General features: G+C 34.9%; 1 pseudogene; it reads right to left on the bottom strand.

Annotated features, from left to right (window-relative positions):
* LOC149886399 (uncharacterized) overlaps nt 1–22,852 on the bottom strand; it is a 44,361-nt pseudogene that overhangs the window by 14,542 nt on the left and 6,967 nt on the right.

The following is a 22,852-nucleotide window of genomic DNA, read 5'->3' as shown; positions in this document are numbered from 1 at the left end:
CCTCAAAAAGGTTAAATGGCCACTTCAATTTACTTTTTTTTCATCAAAAAGTTATTTCTTAAAATCTGCTAATACAATCTGTAGGTGCAGCCTGTAAATCTAGTGTTTAAGGTTTAAAATATGGGAGAAAACTGCTAACATTCTAACCAGCCATACTGGGACCAACAATTAACCCAATATTGTATCCTGAGAATATTAAACCAATACCAGTTGCAAGGTTTGTTCATCAGAAATCTCTGAGATACAAGCCTTTGCAATCACAAGAACTCCTTTAAAGAAAAATATCATTTAAAATTGCAGCTACTTAACATTAATGACTGAATAGAGAATGTGAAAATACACATTCCGAAAATTTTTATTGAAAGAAACCGGTGAAAAAATGAAAAACGTTTATGATCCTTTTGTTTTAAGAAGAGTTTTTATATTATAACTTTGCTTAAAGCCATTATATTTGCTTCAAGAAATACACATTCTCTAAATAGATTTACTTTTTTTCTCAAATCTGATTCAGTTGACTAGTTCTCATTCACTTACAGTAACCATTTTTATTCTTATTTTAAATGAGATCATATATCAAATGAAACAGCAAATAGATTATAAGAATGAAGCAAAAAATATTTTAGTCAAAAAATAGTTATGAGATATACAAAACCATGCAATAAAATTTTTGCAAATACAAATAGTAATATTTTATCACCCATGCTCAAACCCTGCAAAAATCTTGTCTCCACAGCCCATGTATAGTTGAAAGAAAAAGCAAACATCAGTGTTGTAACTGCAAGACAACATCCAGCCACAAGAAGAGATAACTTTCTTCCACATTTATCGCTAATATATCCCCATGTAAAGCTACAAAAAATAAAGTAATTAAAAAAAAAAAAATACTCAAGCGTTTAAATATTTTGACGAAAATAATTATTTAACGATTTGTCCAAATTATATTATTTAAAAATGTATTACGGATATTCAGTGGTAAGAGAAATATTAGAACCAACTTTAAATTTGATTGGCTTTTCAGGCTGAAGCATTGGATTTTTAGTTTTGCATTTAGATCAATAAAGAAATGTAGTTAGTCAACAAATGTTGATTTTTAGTTGTTGAAAAATAAAAAAACTTTGAAATTTCAATAACTTAATCTAAGGTTTTGAAATTTTGAGATAAGTTTCTGTTTTTATATCTACACAAAGTGCTGGCTGTCTTAAGACACAACATTCTATGATGTTTTATTACTGTTTTTAATGTTGCTTTTTTTACTTTGTATACCTATTTGTATACCTAGCAGCTTTATGACATTAACTTTTCTATGTTTTATTCTTAATTTTAAAATAATTTTTTTTGCTTTTCTGATGCTCACAGACCCAAGCTCAAGAAAAAGAGGCTAGAAGTCTTACTAAAATATAATGCATTCACTTAAAGGGAGATTGTAATGAAAGTTGGTTTTCGGCAGAGAGCAACTCATACTGTTCAAGAGAGAACTTGATTTGGGACTGCCTATACTCAGAAAAGCTGGACCTCGAGTCAGAAATTTGGTTGCATAATATTTGTACCAATTGATTTTCAAGAGGTGTAATACCAGAAAAATGGCTGCTCAAAAATTAACAAAGAGTGAAGCTGTTTCAATGCGCATAGAAACAATATAGTATCAAGGTTTCTTTCAGTTGAGTTGGCAATATCTCATCGAGTCAGTTTTTTTTAATTGCTGATCAAAAAAAAAAAAACAATAACAGTAAAAGCTGTATGTAAAAAAAGTAAAATAATCCAATATGAAGTTATAAAACAGACTTATGTCATTAAGTTTACTTTGCTCTAATCAGCAGCTATCCAGTGTTGGTGATCCTTGATCCTCTATAGACGTATGAATTCCAGTAAGGACTTCTTCCTCAGTCAGTGAATAGCGAATCTTGAATGGACCAGATTTTATATCTGACACAAATGGTGGTAGTCCTAAAATCATCCTACTCCACTCTACCCTAAAATTGCTCGCTAGTTATTTACCTGTTTATACTGCACTTCACTACTAAAAATTGATTGGTGCATTTTGACCACAGGTCTAGCGTTTCAGAAATAATTTCGCTTCTACATTAAACCTTCACTTGCTGGAATAAACTGTATTCTGGCCAAGATTATTGTTTTTGACAGTCTCTTTTGGGAGAATGCATCAAGTTTCAGCAGGGTTTATACTTAATTTCCTTTTTTGGATTTGAGTCTCCGATTCTTATTGCTAAATATCACAGAAAAAAAACAAACTATATAAAGACCAAAAATGAAACTCCTAGGTATGCAAATATTATTCCAAACAAAAAAAAAATATTTTTTTAAATAAGAAAATATTAGAATAGTGTATCTTTAGACAGATAGCACATTCGTACGAAAGAAAGAAAACCACACTAACTCACCTTTAAATTCAAAACGTTTTTATAAACTGCTTTTAAAAGAAAAATAATGTAAACTTTTTCATGAATTAAAATTGACTTTGGCAAGTAAAAAATTTTTACTGACTATATCTGGATGAAAAAATAGAAATTCTATGTTCCTGCCAGAGAAATCAATGAAACTTAAAGGCAGTTCTAATATTTTTCAGACTACTATACATTTTAATAGCAACATATTGTTTAAAATCTTTAAAAAGAGAATGAGACACATGTGAATAAGAACATGCTTTAAGACGTTGCAAAACATTCTTAGAAATTGTTTTTTTTAAATTTTATTATAATTAGATGACATTTTAACATATCAATAATGTAAAAAAACAACTTTTTTCGTTAGAGGCCGAGAGAGAAATCACATATTTTAACGGATTGCTCAGGAATTTTGTTGTTCAAGATAGGTATGTAAAGACATCTGACAAATTCTAGTATGTTGATGATATTGCCTAACGAAGATAGTTTGCAAAAAGCTAGGGTAACTAGAGCTGACCTAAAGTATCATAATATTTCATATGAAATCATAAAATTTGTTTTTTAGTTTCTAAAAAATAGATTTCAAATTTTATTAAAAAATCTAATTCCATTTTAGACCTATGATCATTTAAAGTTTAAAGCTGAAGATGTTTCAATTAAAAATGCAGAAAGTCATGTATATCAAGATTGTTTTGCATAAGCAGGACAAAGAATTCCTGTATAAAGTTTTAAAAACAAAAGAATTAGACAGGCATTGTAAAACCGATATCCCCTTAAACACAAAGCAAAGTTCTGATCGTTTCTATCTAAAACTTCAGAACACTTTATCTTTAAAAACGTTTGGTCCAAAGCAACTTATTGCAAGAAAAACTTAGTAATCCATTTTTTTCTTTGGATATATTGTACAAACTTTAATTAAAACTACATACCAGCTAAAAATTTTTCCGTTAAAAAATCTGGTTAAAAATTTTTTTTTAAAAATGAGTTTAAAGCGAATTTTTGTAACTATTTTGTTATGATTTTTAAGTAATCACAATAGAATTGAAGTTGCACAATTTCTGAGAAGTGAGGGAGCATGGAAGTATGAAATATGGTTTCAATATTAAACTGATTGAAAGAAACAAGCTGATAGGAAATTCGTTCAATATTGATGAATTCTCATTAATGAGAATTCATCAATATTGAACGAATTTCATAATGAGGTAAGTTACCTACTACCAAAAAAAAGAGCCTGATATCAAAATAGATGTAAATGGAAGGCAGGGATTCCTTAGCTACTTTCTATCAATCACTCAAAAATCTGAGTAAGAATAATAACAATATCCAAGAGAAACTTGGCAAGGATAAGTCTAATTCAACAGCTAAACTGCGAAACTTGCAAAACTTACAAAAACCATTCAATAAATAAAGTTAATTTTGTTTTTTACGCCAATTATAAAGGCTTCGGTTACTGGACGCCAATTATAAAGGCTTCGGTTACTGGACGCCAATTATAAAGGCTTCGGTTACTGGACTGAACAAGTTCTCAAACAAATGCATAAGGGTTTCAATCACTTTTTGAAAATAAGTTGGAAAGTGTAGCCCACACTATGTTAATGCACTGAAATATACATTAAAAAGTACAATGTTAAACCTACTATGAACAAACATTTGACATGGTTTTGTGTTGTTAAATATCAATAGTCATAATCTACATATAAAACCCAGAAAGTTCTTTTTTTATGATATTTAAGAGATTGGATTAAATCCTTCTTTATCCCTAATAGTCATCACTACTAGAAAAGGGGAGTTCTGGGACAAAATCATTTTTTCATCACTGTTGCTAAAAATTTGATAATCGCGAGGTGAAAATTTTCTGGTACAAAATCATTATTTTTTTATCATCGTTGTGAAAATTTTGTTAATCGTGGGGTTGAAAGTTTTCTGGGACAAAAATTCCGACGACAAAAACATATTTTTAATTTTTTCATGACGTGACATAACGCGTAATGAAAAAAAAAATTAATTTTTGTAAAGGTCTTTAAATCTTGAGAATCAGGCGTAAAAATAGGCTTGTCCGAGAACAAGGTAAAAGCTTCCGGATTGATCGACTTGAGCGTCACCGGAATTGAGAGTGACGACGAGCCTTCTGCCGGCTGCGACGCTGGGCATGGAGTCTGCTTCTGCAAAATTTCTGTAAAAGGAAATGGTGGTGGTGGATCCGATCGAAGCATTGGATTGATACAGCAGCCCAGTCGATTTGTTGTTGAACGAGGATATGTTTAATCCGTTCCACGAGGACAAGTAAAAATCTTCAAGTCCAGATGAGGAAAAGATGCATTTGCTGTCGGCGTCGTAACCAGGAAAAGTGTTGTAGTTGTTTGCACTGTAAGGTGTCCAGGGGCTAAGGACAGTGCCGTTTCCTGGAGGTAAATTTCCGTCGTACATTCGGACTCTTGACTCCCACCAGTTTCCAGAAGCTCCAGTGACGTGCATCCTTATGTATTTAAAAAAAACTCCATTTCCATTTCCATTGGTGTTCAGCAAAACATATTCGTTTCCGTAAGTCGTTTGAAAATATCTGAACGTCCTGCAGTACAATTTAACGGAGGAAAGGAGAGGAGGGATGGAGGTGAATGTGGAAATGAACGGTTGAACCCAGTAAGTAATGGCTGTAGTATTATTATTGACCAATTGGATGGTCAAGCTTGATGTAAACGGCAAGTCGACGGTAAAATATCCTCCCAAGGAAGTGGTGTTGAAAAAGTTGCATCCTTGCAAAGAGTTGGCGTAAAAAGGACCGCCTAGAGGGGAAAAGAGCAAGTCACAAGCAAGAGCAGCGACGTCTACACCAACAGCGTCAGTGGTTGTTGAATAATTTCCCACTCTGATTTCTCCGTCAGCCAATATCCGAATAAAAACATATCCGGGGACGTTTGTTCCAGTTCCACTCAAAGCAAGCCATAATCTTCTTAGAATACCAGGACCGTCTACATAGCTAAAGACTGGTGCGGTGGTTGATCCTGCCACCGTTTGCGATTTTAACCCCAAGGATGAAAATCCTGAATTGGGAACAAAACCTATGAAGTTTGATTTTTGGGACAAAACGTCCGCGTCACTTTTTGTCGCGGCGTCTTGTGCATTTGAAGGGTTTAGCACGTTGATCAATTTATGCGAATTTAAATCCATGTCCGCAGTCCCCACAGTAGTTCCACCACCTGAAGCGTGCGTGTCCACGTAATTTTTTGTGGCTGAATCTGAGGCTAAAGTGGGTTCTGCCAAATTGGTCAATTTGTGTGACGTCATGTTGTCGTCTGTGTATAAAATATTGGAATAAGCCACTCGAGTTTCGACGTAACCTTTTGTGGCAGCATCGTGAGAAGTGGTTGGATCTGTAACATTGATCAATTTGTGGGAATTTAAATCCAAGTCCGCAGTGATGGTGCTCGTTCCGTCAGTTTTGACATGCATGCTCGAGCTGACGTCGACGTAATTTTTGGTGGCGGCGTCGTGAAGATTGGTCGGTTCGTTCAAATTGATTGCTTTTTGAAAATTCAAATCCAAGTCCGCAGCTCCAATTACAGTGCCAGTTCCTCCTCCTGTCGAATGCGTGTCCACGTAATATTTTGTGGCTGCGTCGTGTGAGTTGGTTGGTTCTGCCAATTTGATTATTTTGTTTGAGTTGAAATCTAAATCTGCAGTAATGGTGCTGGACCCATCCGTTTTAATATAAACGTTGCTTGTTGAGTCTGATGCAAGATTGTCGAAATAAGCGCTGAATTCGTTTCTGTTGAATTTGTCAATCATTTTTTAAAGGGGTAAAAAAATTTTTTAAATTCAATTTTCAGTCACCAAAGGGTGTTGACGACGTGTTGAAGGCTGTTTCCCTCTTCACATTTTTTCAAGACGTAAAGGCACAAGTGACCGCAATAAGACGTGTCTCCAAATTGGACCCTTTCGCTGTTGTAAAAGACAGGGCTTTTTAAATAGTCGACGAGCTCGACGAGAGGGGGTTGAGCGTAAGAGTCAAAGCTGAACTTTGCGTCTCCGTCTTTGTACCAGCACACCCAATGAAATCCTCCCGTGCTCGAATCCCCCATGTTGATAATCCCGCATTCTTTTTTTCTTGGTTTTTTAGGTAATATGTCTCTGATAAAAACTCCACGAAAGTTTTTTATTTTTAGTTTTTTTGCTGCTTCCATCAATTGAAAATTGGTCAAAGCCTCGTTCGGCAAAATAACTCCTTCCACATTGATCATTTTGTTTATTTTTTTAATTTGTTAATTTTTTTTTGTCACTTACCTTTTTTCCTTTTTTTAATTTGTTCCCTCATTTTTTTCACTTACCTTTTGTTCCTTTTCTTTTAACTTGTATTGACCATAAGCTAACGTGTGTATTCCATCTTCCAAAATGATTCTTTTGTCGTCGTCGGAGCTGAGAGAGATTTTGTTTATTTCCACCGTGAAAATGTTGTGCAAATTGGATTGGATGACTCTCATTTTGTTTACTTTTTCTTTTTTGGTTTCGAGACATTTTTTGTAATCGTCGTGGGTAATGTATCTGTCGACATCTGTTTTGACACCTTTGCATTTTTTGCATATTTTTTCTTGTTTTTCTTGATGTATTTTTTAAGATTACAATTTTGACCGGAGACCGACAAAGTCTTCAACCTGTTTTCCTCCGGTTTCGTCTTTAAACATCCCAATGACCTTTTTGTTTAAGCCTACTTTGAACCCAACTCTTTGAATGGCTGGGTGGTTTTTGCTAAAATCGCTCGTGTCGAACTTGCTTTCCACATCGTCGGAAATGTCTTTGTAAAAATCGTCCGTTTTTATTTCCTAAACCAGCGAGTCCGTGTCTGTTATTAACAATTTTGCTTTCCCGGAATATTTTTTTCTAATGTAATCGTAGTGGAATTCAAACATTAAAGTTTTGCTCAAATCTAAAATGGACATTCCCAAATAAATTGGTTTGTTGTAAAAAATATTTGTTCTTTTCATGTGAACGGCAACCATTTTTTTGTCGAAAATTGTGTCTGTCGCAATTTGGTTTTGCAGATAATTTAACTGCTTCTTTTTTTTTTTGTCACCAGTCTCACATCCACTCTCTTTTCAATGTTTTCCATTGTTTTTCCAAACACCGAATTGTTCATCAGCTTGAAAAATTCCTTCTCAAGTTCGCTGGTGGCTTTTGTTCTTAAATCGGTGTTTAGGTCAATGTACGGTTTCATCCAATCCCGTTGCTCAAATTTTATTCCACGATGAATTTTGGAGATGACTAGTCCCAATCGCTCGTACAATTTCAGGTTTTTGCAGTGAAGGACATAATTCTTTTTGTCGTTTAAATTTGGAACGAGTTTGTCCACTTTTCCAATTTTCATTCTCTCAGGAGCCAGAGGGTAATCGTTGTGTTCGTCGTGAAGATTTTCTGGATAATCCAAATCAACTTCCAAAATGCAAGGAACCGACTTCCAATCGGAAAGTTCGTCTTTTGTCATCCATTCGAAACCGTGAGTGGGAAGAGGTTTGCACATAGCCCATCCGTACAAGTTGTTGGCGTCCAAGTATTGGATAAATTTAGACGGTTGGCTTGGATCGTACGAGTCACCCATGTATTTGTTGTTCGATTTTCCATGCCTGTTTGAAATCATGCTGATTCCTCCACGGGTTCCTTTTTGTATCATTCGAAGCATGTCTGAGTCGCTCAACAACTCCAATTTTATTTTTGTCATTTTCAAGCAAGCGTCCCATGCCAACCCGGGAGATGTGTAATACCAAGCTGGATCGAGCTTGTAATTTTTAATGCAAACGTTCCTAAAATTTTCAAAGACATCCGCCAGAATCAAAACGTCTGACGCGTTGTACAAATCGTGATAATCTCTGAACGTTTTGCATTGAAACACGTTCCAAACCTTTTTCGCATGCGCGTAATTTTCGTCGCTTATTTCCTCGTGGTTGAGTTTTGAGAAAAACGCTTCTTTTAGAGGCAATTGCGTTTCTTGAAATTTATCGAATGTGTTAACCCAATTGTAAGGGTAAACGCCTTTTTTACGAAGCAAATCGAATTTTTCTCCTTCATAATATTTTGCGAGGTTTTTGAACTGTTCCGGCTTTAAATTTTTAGACAAAGCATCCAAACCGAAGGAAAGGAATATAAAACTGTCGATGAATCTCAATTCAATTTTTTTTTCTTTAGGTTTTCCATCTTTACCAATGTACTCTCCCACTTTGATTTTTTTTGAGAAGTTGATGTATTTTTCCTCGTTGCATGGAATGCAGGTTATTTCTCCTCCCAATTTTTTGATAAACAAATGGCTGTCGTAACCCGACAAATTGTGAAAAACGACAGGAACGAATTTTAGATTTTTGTATTTTAAATTGCATTTGTTGTGAGCCGCTCCTCGATATTTTCCAGTAAAATGGCAGTGATCGCGCACTTTTTCTTTATCGAGAATTTTTTCTTCGCAAATGTGACAAACTGATGCGGATTTAAAATTATTTTCATCGTCTTTTGTGAAAACCATATTTTTTTTCAAGTTTTTTCCAAAAATTTCTTTTATTTCTTTTTCCAAACTTTCGACAAAAAATTGTGCTACGTCTTGGTTCTCGTTTGACGATTCGGAAATAAATATTTCGCTGCTATAAACGGTTTCGTCAAAACATTTTATGTAAAATGAAAAGGAACTTGGAACGTGCCTTTGAAACATTTTGGCGTAAGACTGGTCTGGATTTTGTTCGCACGAGTCTATCGGTTTGGTAAAACATTCAAAATCCGCGTAAACTATAAATTGAACCCTCATCGAGTTACCTAGGTTCTCAAATTTTATGAATGATTTTTTTTGGAGGAAGAACCATTCGAACCGCGTCATGCTCGTTGCAATAGGCTGAATGTTTTGAAAGATCCTCCTTGCTTTTCATCCCCTGCAAGCAATTTCTACAATAACATTTTTTTCCGTTTTTTTTGGATGCTTGGGAGGAAATGAGTCAACTTAGATTTTTTATCAGACAATAATGATTTGTTTTTTCGTCTGAAATAAGCAGCAAATCAATTTCATGTTTTCTGTTCAAACATTTGGATATTTGCAAAGGATAAATGGATTTATTTTCTTACCCGAAAACGTTGATGCTGATTTCTGGATTATTTTTTTCAAATTTTTTGATTTGATCGAGTTTGACTGGAAATTCAATCCCTTCCCAATTTAAATTTTTCGATTTTTCAATCAAGTCTTTGTCAATTCTTTCTCCATGTTTTTCTTTCATGTTCTGCGCTCTGGTGACGCTCCACTTGAAACATTCGTTGTCTTCGCTTTCCAGGTTTATGATTGCTTTTTTGCTTGCCAGAAAGTCGTCGAGAGGAATGTATGATCGACCTCCGATGGGCTTGTAATCAATTAAATTATTTTCATTTTCAAGATGGCAGACACTGTGCAATTCGAACCCATTTTGTTGTATTTGACCATGTTTTCCAGGATTTCCTCTTTTGCTTTTTCGTAAAATTCTCCCAAATCCGTCGACTCCAAAATAATACTAGCTTTTGACAAAAAAGGTACAATTCGATGCACTTCCTCTCCCGTAGTAAGGCTAACGCTTTCCATATCGCAAGTCAAAACAAGGATCGCTTTTTTATTTTTATTTTCTTGAAGAACTTTCATCGCTCCGTCTTTTGCCAAATTTAAAAAGGTAGAGGCGTCTTTATGGTTTTTTTCAACTTGATCCGAAAATTGTTTGGCAATATGCTTCAACGCGTGATCGGTCAACTGAAAATGAATGCGTGGTTTGACAGGTCTCGGAGCTGGAACCGGCCTTGGAGCAGGAACCGGCCTACCAAATACAACGTGTTTGAGAGACTTTATCGTTTTTTCCACTGCATTTTTTACCACAGTTGGAACGTATGGATCAACGAGAGAACTTATTTGATTTAAACTGTTGGAGATGTAGAATTGTTGTGATTCTTGAAAACCAGTCAGGTATTGGAGCAGGAACCGGCCTTGGAGCAGGAACCGGCCTTGGAGTAGGAACCGGTCTTGGAGCAGGAACCGGCCTTGGAGCAATAACCGGTCTTGGAGCAGGAACCGACCTTGGAGCAGGAACCGGCCTTGGAGCAGGAACCGGCCTTGGAGCAGGAACCAGTCTTGGAGCAGGAACCGGTCTCGCATCTGTCGTTCGTCTACGAGCTACAGGATGAGGGCCAATGACAGGCCTTGTTGTTTTTATGACCTCAACGAGCTGTTCCCTGGTCATTTTTGAGAAACCTTTTATCGCCCGTTCTCTAGCCTGACTTTTCAATGTTGTCACTGAGACTTTTTTTTCTTTAACAGTTTTGTTTTCCATTTTTTCTTTGCCAAGAAAATTATTTAACTCAAAATCAATTTTTTGTGTTTTTTCATTTTTTCGCATTTTGTTTTCCATTTTATTATGCCAAGAAAATTTTTTTTCAAAATCAATTTTTTTTCTTTTTTCCGAGAATTTTTTCAATTCTTTTTTTTCCGAGAATTGAAATTTTTTTTTCGGACTTAGATATTTTTTTTTATTTTTTCGGATTTTTTTCTGTTTTCGAGTTTTTCAGAATTTAAAATTTCAATCTTTATTCCATTTTCCACTTTTCCATCTTGACGCTCCAAACATCTCCAGCCATGCCCCGTATTTTTCATCGCTTTGTAAAGTGATCCGTATTCAACCACTTCCTCGGTTTCGATGTTGGTCGTTTTCACAGAAACAGGTTTTTTTCGAATTGAACCAAGCCTCTCGTATTTTGGATCGATCGAGTTTTTTGAACTTTCCGTTTTCGCATTTTCCGTTTTTATTTTTTTTTTCGGTCGACCCACCGGCTTGTATTCTTTTGCACCTTCCAAAAGCAAATCTTTGCTTACAAGATTGTTCTCAACCGCAATCAGCATCAAAGTCAATAAGTTGTTTGAGGTTTTTGTTACTCCATTTTCCCTCAGCAAATTTTTCAGATAATTTTTTGTTAGTCTCATGTTTTATTTTTAAAAAGAAAAAAATTTTTTAAATCATTTTTTTTGTCATGAATCTCATGACGGTCTTTCTGACCTAATAAACAGCGTTCATGTTGGTTCCGTCTGAAACAAATTGGATCAATTTGTCTGATATGATCACTGCGAAAATAACGGTGCCGTCTGGCACTGCCTTTCGGAATTTTAGGTTGACAACCAATTCAGCTGTTTCAGAAACAACTCTTTCCTTTTGCTTGCTGATGTCGACAAAAAACAACGGAAACAAATTTTTATATTCAAGCAGAGACAATCCAGATAGGCAAACAAGCTCGTTTGTGCCGTAATATTTTTCGTCAAACAAGAACGCATCGGAATGAGCCATGACAATTTTCTTTTCTCCAAAATTCAAGTCGTAATTGTAATTTGGATATTTTATCCCGTTGACGGTAACGAAAAAATTGCTTACATCGCAATGATCAAATACGGCTGAATTTGCGGTTTGACTTGAAGTTCTGTTTGTTTGAAGGTCAAACACGATAAATCTCGGAGCGCTTTTGTCCGTTATCCTTCCAAGGGTCCAGGTGAATTCTGATAGACCAGCTGGAATGGCTTGCCTTTCGACTTTGTTTGCTTTGTAAGCCACTGGAACGGAAATTTTCTTTGCCATTAAATTCAAAAATTCGGATTTTTTCAAAACATCCAGCTCAATTCTAGGCATAAAAAGTCGGAGTTTTTTGATGTCGATCATTCCTGCGGCAACAGTTCCAGCTCTGTAAATGGCGTCGTCGTATTCTTTTTTTGTAAAGGTGATCGTGTGTCTGAATCCATAAACGACTTTGTCTTAAGTTTCGCAAAAACCAAAAATGTGTTTTAAAGGTATCCTGTAAGAAAATGCGCCAATGGACGTGGTGTCTGCAAACAAGTGGTCTCGTCTGACAACGAACCCCACGCTTCCAGTAGCGTTTGAAGTGTCTTTGTACCACATTTGCTTCAAACCATTGGCAAGCTAAAAACCAAAAGGATATTTCAACAATCCAAGCATGGTTGTTCCCTGACCTGGGTACATGACTCTCTCCACTTGCTGCCCCGATCAGTCGTAAGTGACGTCACTGAACAAATACATGATGGCGTTGTTTACCAGAGCAATTTGGTCTGCTGCCGCGTTAGCGATTCCGTCTGCTTTTTTCAGAACCCCTTCAACGAGGATGTTTGCCTCAGACGGAAGTGTCTGCACAGACTGGCAATCAATCTCAAAAACGATCGATCCTGAAGAATTTATATCGAGATTTGTTGGAAGGTACTCGAAAAAATCAACTTTTTCAATGCCGGTGTCGTACTCGGGCATTTCATCAACTTTTAATCTGTCGGTTTTTATCATTTTTTAAAATGAGAAAAAAAATTTTATGTCATTTTTAATTCGTGAAAAAAATCACGCAATCAAAAGCCCGCTTCCCATTTTGACTAGATCTCGGATTCTAGCGGCGTTCTTTTTCGTCATTTTCTTTTTTACTTGAATGGACGAACCAAACATTTTTTTATGCAGCTCTTCCATCGGATTAATATTCGCATACTGACCCACCTTTGTCGCTTCGTTCACAATCGCGCTGGCCAATTGGTTTGGATTCACTGTCCCTGTCTTGGCGTAAACTTTTTCAATCACTTTTTTTCCTTTGTCGATGGCAACGTCTTTGGCGGTTGATATGGCAGAAAAAGCCAATTCTTTTCCAGCAGATTTGGCGGCGGTGATCGCTTCTCTTCCAATTTCGCTTGCTGCTGCCTTTCTTAATAAATAAAGAGACGCTCTCGATGCGTTTGAAGCTATCATTCTCCTAAAAAAATTTTTAATCGTGTCCACGATTCCTCCACTTCCGACAACGTTCTTTTTTAAATATCTTCTGTTGTTCACAATTAGCATTTTTTAAATGAGAAAATATTTTTTTAATTTGCCAGCGAATCTGGATTCATGTAATTTAAATCCGTCGTGTTTCACGACTCGATGTATTTTTGAATCGATCGGTATTCCTCTTTGTTTATTTCCCCCTACCTCAAAAGCTCGTCACAAATGGCGACAGCTTCGTTTCTCGATGCGATATTTCCAGCATGTCCTGCGGCGATGCTCAAGCTTAGTCTTTGCGCAAGCGCATTCGGATCGCTCGGAAGAATGATCACTCCACGACCTTTTATCCCCCTCGTTTTTGCGTAAATTCTTTCCCAAAGTTTTGAAATAATCGTTTCCCACTTTTCACTTCTCGAAGCTTTTGGTATGTTTGGTTTCCCTTCTCTCTCCATTGCATGCGTTTCGACCAGTATTTTTTCATACTTTTTCAAGTCCTCGTCTGTTACCTTTGTTTTATCAGGCTTGGATCTTATGATCAACTCCCAAAAACCTACCGTCCCATTGTACTTTTATCCATCAATAATGATGTCGTTATTATCGATAAAAATTTCTTTGTTTCCAATAAACGTTTTTCCGCGTTCTTTTGCGTGAATTCCAAAAACTCTGTCTGCAGAAAATTTTTTGGCTGCGTATTTTGACAAATATTCCAATGCTGTATTTCCAACATTCAATTTTCCAAAAGCTTTTTCAGCACTTTTTAAACTTTCAGAAGACGTCTCGCTTTCTGGGTAAGTCAAAGCCAGTGGACTGTTTCCAACCTCTTTGTATGCGATGCTCTTTAGCTCGTTTTTCACTTTTTCGTTGCTTTCGATGAGCGGCTCAAAAAAACTTGGACAAATCAGTCTGATAATTTGCATCTAAAATGTTCGCGTTGAGGCTCTCATTGTAAATCTTTTCCTTGTTAGCCATATAATTTTTCACAATCTCATCTCTCGTTTTTTTGTCTTGTATTCTAAAGAAGGACTTTTTTTTAAAAATACTGAGAAAAAAAACTTAAACAAAAACGAAAACTCGTTTGTGTTTTTTGTTTATTCGCCTTTTTTAAAAAGGTTGTTAAATGCTTGAATGGCTTCTTCTCTTCCTTTTTGGATCAGTGACTCTTTGGCCAATTCGTCAATGTTGCTTTTTGTTTTTGTTCGGATTTCTTCGGTCATGGTTTTAAACTTTTGAAGCTCGCTGAGAATTAATTCGTATTCAGAATCGCTAACAAATCCGTCCATGAGCGATTTTGAAATGTGATCGCTAATCGTGTTCAATTTTGACTCGGAAAGAACTTTTAACTTTTCATGCTTTTCAGCCTTCAACATCATTTTTTTGTTTTGTTGATTTCCGAAAATGGACAAAGCATCCATTCCAACAGCAATCCCCTCGCACGCAATCGAAACTGGAGTGGCAACGACGGTTGACAAAAGTGCAATTCCTGTAATTCCCAAACCAATGCACATCGTTTGCAATCCGTCTTCTGCGAAACGAATAATTTTTGCCAATCGATGGTACTTTTTGCTCAAAGCCATTCTTTTCACTTTTTCATCTTCCATTTCTTTTTGGATCTCGCTTATTTTTTGAAGCCGGTAAATATGTACTCCATCGGAAGGTGCTGTTGGAAGAACTGGGTAAATTTTTTCAGTGTTTTTTATTATCTCCATCTTTTTAACAAAGACACATTTTTTTAATTCGAATCGATGTGATTTATTTTACAAAGCTTTTCGCCTTTTTTGATTATGACGTCATGGATGCTGTTGTTGTTCACATCCAAAATGATTTCGTCCACGGACTCTGAAAAAATAGCATCGTTTTTGTAAAAGTTCAATTGATCGCTGATTTTGTTCATTAAAGTGACGACAGCAATTCCTTTGTCCAAATTCAATCCAACGGACAACGATATTGTCGTGTGAGAAAGAGCAGCAAATTTAATGTCTTTCTGAGCAAAAATCTCATGCTGTCCGTTTACGTTGAAATAGGTGGGGTGTTCCAACTTTTTTTTTACCACAATAATATTTTTCGGATTTTTTTTTTCCAACTCTTTGATTCTCTCCTCCAAATGTTCCAAATGAAAATTAAAACTTTGATTCACTGCTAAGACAACATTTTTAAAAAACTTGTGAGGGGCATGCATTTTTAATATGAAAAGAAAATGTTTTAAATCATTTTATTTTCAATTTTTTTTTCGTGTTTTCACATTTCTTTGTCAGATTCCCATTTTTTTAAATTCCCCCAAATCCAAGTCATCTTGCGCATCGACCTTGGCTCCGTTTTGCAAAAGCAATTTGACCATTTTGACATGACCGTATTGAGATGCTAAGCGCAACGGCGTCCAATTGTCACCTTGAGCGTTGACATCGGCTCCATTTTGCAACAGCAATTCAACCACTTTGACATGACCGTTTTGAGATGCCATGTGCAGAGACGTCCATTTTTTTTTAGTTTGAGCGTTGACCTCGGCTCCGTTTTGCAACAAATAGTCGACAACGCCAACGTTACCGTTGATAGATGCCAAGTGCAACGGAGTCTCTTTTTCTTTATTGCGCTCGTTGACCTCAGCTCCGTTTTGCAACAGCAATTCGACCATTTTGAGATCGCCTTTTTCAGATGCCAACTGCAACGGCGTGCATTTTTCTTCATCTTGCGCATTTACATTGGCTCCTTTAAGCAACAAAAATTCTACCACTTCGACATGATCGTTTTCCACGGCAATGTGCATCGGCGTTTGATTGTATTTATCTTGCGCGTTAACATTGGCTCCTTTTTGCAACAGAATTTTACACTTTTAAGATTGCCTTTTTCAGATACCGAGTGCAACGGCGTCCATTTTTTTTCATTTTTCGCATTTTTAGCAATAGCCACTTCGGGAATTCTATACTCATGCATTTTTATATAAAAAAAAAATTTTTTTAAATCATTTTATTTTCAATTTTTTTTCTTAGTGTTTTCACATTTCTTCGTCAGATTCCATTTCTCCCAAATCCAAATCGTCACCCATGATGCTTTGAACTGAAGGTGCATTTTTTGCAATGACCACTTCTGGAATTCTAACCTGAATGGACTCAATCTGTGCTCCGACAAAAACACCTTCAATTTTCAAAGAGGCAACGGCGTAGCACTTTTGTCGAACATATTCCAAAGGATTTACTTTCACAAACTCTTTCGTTTTCTTTTTGAAAAACATAGGAGAAACTTTAATGTTTTCGTTTTTCTTTGTAAACAATTTTCCGAAAAAAATTGGTGCTGCGTTTGGATTATCGGATTTGTTTTTTAAAATGGACAAATCCTCCGTTGTTATTTTTTTCGTTCTTCCTCCTTTTTTCAAAGTGGGAATCATTTCTTTGACTTTTTCGCGAAGAAATTTTGATATTTTTTTAGTCGCCTCTATAAACTTTTTTTCTTTTTCGTTCATTCCGTTTTTTTCGTTGAAACCGAGAAAGGACATGGAATATCCCTCCAGTTCGTTCGTTCCAAAGCTACAATTTTCAAACGAACCCAGAGAAAACAAAACGGGTGTTCTTAAAATAAAAGGACCTTTTCCAGATGGGTACTCATAAAAAAGCGGAATCTTTTAGTACTGAATTGGTTTGGTTGCGGAATAAATTTCTCCAACCGATAATTTGCTCTCGTCAAAATTTTCAATCGTAACAAAATTCATCTTTTTATGAAGAAAAGAAATTTTTTTATATCATTTTTTTAAACGGATCAATTCTTTATTATCTACCAATGAGTTGAACGAGTCTGGATATCCTTTCCATTTGACCAGTGATTTGCTTTTTGTTCGGCGAATTATTTTTTCAATTCTGAATATTTCTTGATGCGCCTTTTGCATTTCCTGTTCGCAAAAGGTTCCTTGAGTTTCTTCACCATTGGTGTCGGTAACCTTGTACGTGGGTGGATCCGTTCGCTGAGTTTTTGACACGCTAAAAGCCTCCTCAGTCCATCTCGGCGTGTACCCTTTTTCAAAATTGGACTTCTTTTTTGTTATCCTCACTTTGTCGCCCATTAAAAATTTCGGCCCTGGTTTTTCTTTTTGCATCTTTCCATTCAGGTTCATCCAGACCTTATTTTTATTCTTTTCATCGCTTGCTTCAATTGGAGTCATTTTTATTGAAGAGTGTTTTGTGCTGTTGTAATTTTTTACCATTTCATCCAAAACGTCAATGTATTTATTGGTGCTGTTGGCTGAAAAATATTTAAACATTTTTTCTTTCATCGTTCTGTTCCATCGCTCGACGACACAGCTTTTTTCCTCGTTTTCAGTGGAATATAATTGAACGTCCAACGCTTTCACGTGCTTGTTGTAAAATTCTTTTCCTTTGTCCACCCACATTTTTACACATTTTCTTTTTTCAAAGATTTTTTTCAACGCTACAGCCACTTCAAGACCCGTTTTGCTTTTTAACGGAACGATCAATCCATACTTTGAAAACACGTCGATCACCATGAGCAAATATTTTACGCCCTTGTTGAATTTTGAAAACGATTGCGTGTCAACCAAATCGGCAGCCCATATTTCATCAATGTCGTTCACAAACACTTTTCTTTTTTTAAAATGGCGAATGACCGGTTTGTGAAGCTCCTCTGCAAGCTGATCCGTCCATTTCAAAATTGGAATTTTTTTTTTTTTTGCAGAGACACCCAATCCAAATCTAACTTTGGCTTTGATGATGGACTTAATAATATTTCTTTCGTTTCTTTCTTTTTGAGTGGGGTTTGGAATGGAGTCTAATTCTTCAAGCATCATTTGATCTGCTAATTTCCTAAAGGCTGGGTCTTTGGAATGCATATAAGCCAAATCGTGGTGGTACGCTGCATTGTCCGGTCGGTCCACCGGTTTGCTCCAAGGTTGATAAATTCCGTTTGGCGTGAGCCTTAGGTCCGTTCTTGTTCTAGGTCCTGCAAAATTCATTCCTGGAATGTGCATTTCTCCAGGAAATTCTGCCCACGAAAGCTTTATTTTTTTTGAAAAATTGTTGATCGATTTCACCAAGTCTCCACCTTTTGCCGTCAAAGAACCAAACGTGCATTTGGTCGTTCCGCAAGAGTCGCAAGTCCCTTTTATCATTTTTCTGTTGTTTTTTGAGATTTCGTTTCTCAGATGGATCGTTTCTGTTTTCCTTTTGCATTTGAAGCAGTACATTTTTTTATTTTAAATAAATATTTTTTTAAAATAAAAAATGGAAATAAAAGGCCATTCATGTAATAATGGAAAACCCAAAAGGAACAACCACTATCTTTTTCCAAGAAGCATTCGAGGACTAACTGTTGGAATGTCTAGTTGTGGAAAAACGACGCTCCTGCTTAATTTACTGCTCCAACCTGGATGGTTAGATTACAACTACTTACAATTTTTTGGAAAATCTCTTTTCCAACCTGAGTACAAAATACTGAAAAGTTCGTTCGAAAAAAAATTGCCAAAAAAAATTATTGACAATTTGTTCGATGTACTAGGCGAAATTGAAAAATTAAATTTAAACCCTGAAAATGTTATTAACAACTTTTCAAAAAAAAAAAAAAAATTCTGACAATGAGAATATAGAGTGTCGCATTTTTTGAAACGGTTGACGATCTGCCTAACCCTGAAGATCTAGATTTAACAAAAAATAGTTTGATGGTTTTTGATGATTTAAAAAGAGAAAAACAAAATAAATGTGAAAATTATTACACTAGAGGGAGACATTCTAATTCAGATTGTTTTTATCTTGCTCAAAACTATTTTGATCTTGACAGACATTCGATTAGAACAAATTCAAATTTTATTTGTTTGTTTTATCAAGATACAAGAAATGTTGAAAACATTTATCGACACCACGCTGAGAGAGACATGAAAATAGAAGAGTTTAAAGCCTTTTGCGATCGTTGCTGGTCTGAACCTTACGGATTTGCCGTCATTGATTTGACAATGAAAAAATACGATGGAAAATACCGAAGCGGATTTGACAATTTTTATTTTCCAAAATAATCCATTTAAAAAAAAATTTCGTCCATTTAAAAAAATGTCAGGCATAATCATCGACGTGGATGGAAATTCCAACATAATATTAACAGAATTTTTGGACAAAATCGTTTTTGAAAGTTTCAAAGCTCGTCTAAAAGCGCAAGCTACGTTGCCAAAAATAAAATCAGCTACTCTCCCGAAAATATAAAAATCGGATCCAATTTAAACACTTTAAAATCAACCATCAAACTTGGCTTAAATTATTTGATGGACTTGAACGTTGAAAACAGCATCGCCTCCCTTTTGGGATTCAAAAAAAGACAGCTGGACTCCAACTCCGACTACGAATCTGACGACATTGTCAGAATTACGAGCGTCAACACGATTAGAATCGTCAACAACATCATCGGGTCAGCATACATCAACGGCTCGTAATTAAATTGCATTTATTCCTTTTATCCCGACGTGGGTCCTGGTTTTAAAATCATCGAAAGACCAACCCATTTGGTTTACCTCCCTGTCAAAGTCCCAGAAATTTCCACGATGATCACACGCATCGTCGATCAAAACGGAAATCTAATCGACTTTCGCGGCGAGGACATCACGATCCGTTATCACATTCGAGAAGTGAAATAAATATTTTTTCCGGCATTTAAAAAATGAGCAAATATGTCAGTGTCATATTAAATTTGTCTCAAGGGCATTTAGGCTAAATAAAAAAATCAATGATGGAAGGCAAACCCGTGAGCATCCGTATTTCAAAAGATGATTTTCACGGAAACGACGTTTTGCTTGTGACAAAAAGTCAATATCGAAAAATTGTGGATGTTCTCCATCGAGGAGTTGGGGTCACCATTAACATGAGCAAAACTCAAGTGGAAGAAAACGCAAAAGTAAAAGGAGGATTTATTGGAGCTCTTTTACCTTTATTGGGAATGCTCGCAGCTCGAGCCGCCCCAGTGGTTGCTAATGGCTTATTGGGAGGGGTTGCCTCTTCTCTTGGATCCACTGTGATCGACGAAATTGCTGGAAAGGGTGTCGTTTACGTCAAAAAAAATGGAAATGGAATGAAAATGGGTACCCACAGAGGAAACGGACTGTTTTTAACACCCTGGGTCAAATGAAGCTCAGTCATAGATGGAATTTACGTCAAAAACAAAAAAAGGTACAAACCCATCGGAGCCGGATTGCTTCTTGGACCAAACTCACCATTCTCAAGCGTTTCTTTTTTAAATTTAATTTTGTAAAAAAAAATTTTGAGTTAAATAATTTTTCTTGGCATAATAAAATGAACGGAATAACTAGAATCTTACGAAATGAGGACGGAAAAATTAGAAGTTTAAAAACACTTAACCAAATTGAATATTTAAGGAGCAAAGGATTAGGATGGCGTGAAATTGAAAGGTATAAATTAATTCTCGAAGAAAAGCAAGAACAAGAAAAAGAACAAATTAAAAAAGAAATTTTTCGGGCAAGATTTAAACACCTTTACAAAAATTAAAAAATTTTTTTTCATTACGCGTTATATCACGTCATGAAAAAATTAAAAAATGTTTTTGTCGTCAGAATTTTTGTCCCAGAAAATTTTCAACCCCGCGATTAACAAAATTTTCACAACGATGATAAAAAAAATAATGATTTTGTACCAGAAAATTTTCACCTCGCGATTATCAAATTTTTAGCAACAATGATGAAAAAATGATTTTGTCCGAGAACTCCCCTTTTCTAGTAGTGTCATCCCCTTGGGTATGATATCAAATTTTTTTTTTCAATATTTTTTAAATGTTAAATTAACCTAGATCAAAATTCAATTCGAGAGGACAAAATTCATTTTCCAAAAATTTTCTTGTTTAGAGTTAATGACCAATTAAAGTTTTTAAGGGATACAAACACTAATTATTTCATATTTTCCTGCAGTTAATGCATTTGAATATGGATTTGCTGCAGATTAGTTTAAGTTGAAAAAATTTAAATATTACAGTTATTCTAATTTGATTCGTAAATAAAAATGCATCTATTTTAAAGAAATAATTTTTTGCAGGTTATTGGTAATTGCAATCATTATTTTTAAAAATTACAGTAAACTTACTATTTTTAATTTTGTGAGGGGTTAAAACTTTTTCCAATTTTCAAAAGCTTTTAAAAAACAAAAACAAAATTACCTGCTGAATATTCTGGCAACAAACATGACTGATGCAAGTATTCCTGCTTTTCTTCCTAAATCCAAAAGCAATTTGTTTTTGCTGTTTACTTTTACAAATTTCTGGAGTTGTATTTAAAAAAAAAAGAATTTCGCCACACATGAATTGTAAATATATAAAAACACTTTACAGCAGTAAATTTCATTAAACTTAGTGACAGAAAATATCAACAGCTAATAAGAAATATCATCATTTTCAAATTGCCTTACCAGCATCCACTTCAGTTGCTCCAAAGACCTAAAAAAACAACCTTATTTCATATCACTTAAATACAGAATAATAAGGTACAGAGTAATAATAAGATAATCATAATAGTAAAACAGTAAAAAGTATCAAGTAAAGAAAAGCGTTTTAATGATTAGTAATATCGATTTCAATCAATAATTAATAAAAGTAAATTTGATGTAAGAAGTACAAAAATAATAGCAATAAAAATTTTAGTAATATTAATAACAAAAATAACAGCAGTATAAAACAAAATGAATAACATTAACAATTATAATAACAATAGAGATAATACTCAACACACTTCACTTATTTTGACTTTGAAAATGCATTAAAGTGTCTAACAAGAAGATTAACGTTGCACAAACTTTATTAAATATATACCTTTTTTTTTTTTTAAAAGCCAATTATCAGCTAAATAATAATGAATCTCATGAACTCAATTTCAATAGGAAACTTTTCTAGAAAATGACATTGTTGCTCACTGTTAATTTTTTTTGGGGATAGTGCTCAAGTAGTCCCACATCCTGTAGTGGCAATTTTGAAATACATCTTTTTCCTCTACGGAAATAAGTTGGTTTTAAAGTTTTGCTTCAAAAGTTTTAAAACTGTTTATGTGAAAGAGAAAAATTACCTTAAAATTTCGAAATAAATTGTACGTCAATGAAAATCGGAGTGTCTCAATTTGTACAAAATTTCATGTAAAAATCATTTAAATAAAGAACCTAGTACCAAAAAATACTGTCGAAAATACAAGAAAATGTATTTGTGCAAGAAAGATAAAAATAAACTAGAAATACCTTAGCAAGATGAGGTGTATATGAGAAAACTGATGTCAACACCACAGCATTAAAAAACTAAACAAAATTATTTCACTATGCAACTTTTTTTGTTTGTAGAGATGATAATATTGTTGTTAATTAAAAAAAAATAAAGCACAATTTATATATTTTGCTAATAAAAGTAACTTCTCTAAGAAACTTATGCATTAAAAAAGAGAGCAAGGGAAACGCGGTAAAAATAAATCAAAGTGAGTTTGCAAATTAAGATAAATAATTTAGCAAAATGATCTGAATTTCATTTTCTTTTAAAATACCAAATATATTTCACATAAATCTGTATCATAGAGTAAGGAATAATTTACACAGCTGTAAACGGTTTTAGCAGTTTTTTTGTTAGATCCGAGCTCCTGATATCTCTTACAATCTTCTTTCAAAAAGCTGAGAATTCTGTTTCAGTTTATACTGCTGTGCAGTGTTTTGACATCAAAATTTT

The sequence above is a fragment of the Hydra viridissima genome, unplaced genomic scaffold (genome assembly GCF_058129835.1).
Source record: "Hydra viridissima isolate aposymbiotic clone 2 unplaced genomic scaffold, HvirCarnegie_v1 scaffold_7, whole genome shotgun sequence".
Classification (NCBI taxonomy): domain Eukaryota; kingdom Metazoa; phylum Cnidaria; class Hydrozoa; order Anthoathecata; family Hydridae; genus Hydra; species Hydra viridissima.
This window is presented reverse-complemented; position numbering and strand designations above follow the sequence as displayed.